We start from the raw sequence: 3572 nt of genomic DNA, 5'->3' as shown, positions 1-3572 counted from the left end.
GCATTTCCCTGATGAATAAGGATGTTGAACATTTCTTTAAGTGTTTCTCAGCCATTAGATTCCTCTGTCAAGAATTCTCTGTTTAGCTCTACATCCCATTTTTAATTGGGTTATTTGGTTTGTTGATGTCTAATTTCTTGAGTTCTCTATATATTTTGGATATCAGCCCTCTGTTGGATGCAGGGTTGGTGAAGATCTCTTCCCATTCTGTAGGCTGACATTTTGTCCTATTGATGGTGTCCTTTGCCTTAGAGAAGCTTTTTCATTCCATGAGATCCCATTTATTAATTGTTGAACTTGAGCATTCAAGGCTATTCCCCACCTTCTTTATCATATTTAGTGTATCTTGTTTTTCCGTTAAGGTCTTTGACCTGCACGGACTTGAGTTTTGAACAGGGTGATAAAGATAGATCTATTTGCATTCTTCAACATGCAGACATCCAGTTGGACCAACACCATTTGTTGAAGATACTTTTCTTTTTCCATTTCAGCTTTTCAGTTTCGGCTTTTTTTTGGTCAAAAATCAAGTGTCCATAGACTTGTGGATTTATTTCTGGTTTTTTGATGTGATTCCATTGACCACCCTGTCTGTTTTATGCCAATACCATGTGGTTTTTATTATTTCTCTGTAGTCTGGCTTGAGATTAAGAATGGTGATACATCCAGAAGTCTTTTATTGTACAGGATTGTTATAGCTATCCTGGGTTTTGTGTTTTCCCATAGAAGTTGAGTATTGTTCTTTCAAGTTCTGTAAAGAATTATGTTGGAATTTTGATGGGAATTGCATTGAATCTGTAGATTGCTTTTGGTAAGTTGTCCATTTTTACTATGCTAATCCTACCAATCAATCCACGAGCCTGGAAAAATCTTTCCATCTTCGGATATATTCCTCAATTTCTTTCTTCAGAGGCTTGAAATTCTTTTCATACAGGTCTTTCACTTGCTTGGTTACAGTTATACCAAGATATTTTGCATTATTTGTGGCTATTGTGAAGGGTGTGGTTTCCCTAATCTCTTTTTCAATCCATTTATCATTTGTGCAAAGGAGGGCTACTGATTTTTTAATGTTAAATTTGTATCCAGCCACTTTGCTGAAGGTGTAATTAAGCTCTAGGAGTTCTGAGAAGTGATACTTTGACCTCTTCCTCTTCAATTTGTGTGTCCTTGATCTCCTTTAGTTGTCTTATTGCTCCAGTAGGACTTCAAGTACTATACTGAATAGATACAGAGAGAGTGGGCAGCCTTCTCTTGTCCCTGATTTTAGTGGAATTGCCTTACGTTTCTCTCCATTTAGTTTGTTGTTGGCTATTGGCTTTCTGGATATGCCTTTATTGTGTTTAGGCATGCATCTTGTATCCTTGATCTGTCCAAGACATTTATCATGGAGGGCTGTTACAGTTTGTCAAAGGCTTTTCAGCGTCTAATAAGATGATCATGCGTGTTTTTTTTTTTTTTTTAAAGTTTGTTTTGTTCCTTAGTTTCTGTTTCTTCTCTGGAGTTTCAGAGAGTGTGTTGCATGTTTTACTGGCCTTCTTAGCTGGTGCGTTCATAGGGAACTCCTACAGGTGTTTGAAGTGAAGAATCAGGGGAGGGAGAATGGAGGGTGCTCTGTGGGATCCACAGGAGATGTGGGGAGCTGGGAAGGGAGGCTACAGCTGTGGTAGCACCAAGGAAACTAAGGGATTGGGTCTGGGGGCACAGAGAGAGGAGGTCTGCCAGCAGCCTACCTGGCTTTCTGGCAGGCTTGGCCTGTGCTTGAGCACATGGTGCCTGCTGGAGCTGGAGGCTGGGGCATAGCTATGAGTGTGTGAAGGGCATGGTCTGTGGGACCCTCAGGAGATAAGGGAAGGGGTGGGAGTGAGGATGCAGTGGGTGATCTGTTGCAGGGCTGGAGATGAGACTGAGTCTGTGTTTTAAACTGATGTCACTGTTAATGTTGAGTCTTCTCCGCAAGTGATGTCTATTGGTTTACACTTGAGGTCAGAAAGCACACTTCTTGGAGGATGCAGGGTATCTTTGACATTACACACTAAGTACAGATATGCTTATGGGAAGCATTATCTGAACTACCTAGTTCAGTGACTTAGAAATCCCACAATTCCCATAATATGGCAGCTAGTAGGATGCGGAAGGCTAATACTTAGTTTCTTGTAGAGACTTTATTAGAGGGTCTGAGCGAAACTGAGGAACTTTTCAGTTCGTCCAAATGATGGGTTTGCATTTATTTGGTTAGTCCTTGTTGAGAGCTAAAAACAAAAAGTATATTTGCATAGCTTTTAAGTTTATCTGGAACATTTGAATTTCATAAAAAGTATTTGTTCAGCGAGCTCAGTTGGTAAAGTTCTCTTTGTAAGTACTGGGAACTGAGTTTGATTCTCAGATCTCCATTAAAATTTCAAGTGTGGTGTATGTGTTTGTAATTCTTACATGGTAAGGCAGAGAGATAGGCATATCTCTGGAGTTATCTGGTTAGATAGTCTAGCCTAATTGGTGAGGTCCAAGCTAACAAGAAACCCTGTCTCAGAGGTGGTCGTAGGAGCTCCTGAAGATGAACCAAACACACACAGACACACAGACACACAGAAACACAGACACACACACACACACACACACACACACACACACATTCCTGAACACACATGTGTAATTACACACAGAAATCACACATTCACAGATGTATACATGATACATTAAACACGTTTTATTTTTTCAAGTGTGTGATTCTTTTTTTTATTAGATATTTTCTTTATTTACATGTCATATGATTTCTCCTTTCTCAGTTTCCCCTCCAAAAAACAAACAAACAAATAAACAAACAAAACCAAGAACAAACCCCTGTTTCCTGCCCCCTCCCCATGCTTAGCACCCCACCCCCTCCCCACTTACTGGCCCTGGCATTCCCCTACACGGGCACAGAACCTTCACAGGACCCAGGGCCTTTCCTCCCATTGATGATCGACTTTGCAATCCTCTATTATAAGTGTGTGATTCTTTTAATGTGCTTTTTAAAAATCCTATCTTGCCATGTATAGCTTGGAGCTTTATAATGAAATCTGAAGTAGTAAATGTTTGAATTTCAAAAATTGGCTTCAAATCATCAGGAATCATCATGGCCTGTTTTCCTTTAAATCTTCGTTTAGTCTCAGGATACCTGTCTCCATGGAAGGACCCAACTCAGTGGCTCCCAACCTGTAGGTCGTGACCCTTTTGCGTGGTCAAGTGACTTTTCTTTAGTAGTCACCTAAGACCACAAGGAAAATAAATATTTCCAATGCCCTTAGAAACTGAGACATCCCTCCTCTGTCTCTAGGCAGGTCTGCCCACATGAAGATATGTCCAAATACAATTACCCAGCTTGATGATGTCATCACACCAAACCCATCTCACACACACACACTGAACAAATTCAGGTGTATGTGACAGAGTTGGTACTATAATGTACTTATGCAGACCAGTCACACAGTGGAGAGCAGCTACAGTGTTGAAAGCAGCAATAATGGAGGTAAAAAGACGCTTCATGAATAATATTACAGGGTAAATATAAAATCATGTACTGTGATATTATCACCACT

This window comes from Mastomys coucha, unplaced genomic scaffold (assembly GCF_008632895.1).
Source record: "Mastomys coucha isolate ucsf_1 unplaced genomic scaffold, UCSF_Mcou_1 pScaffold6, whole genome shotgun sequence".
NCBI lineage: Eukaryota > Metazoa > Chordata > Mammalia > Rodentia > Muridae > Mastomys > Mastomys coucha.
Note: the sequence above shows the minus strand (reverse complement) of the source record.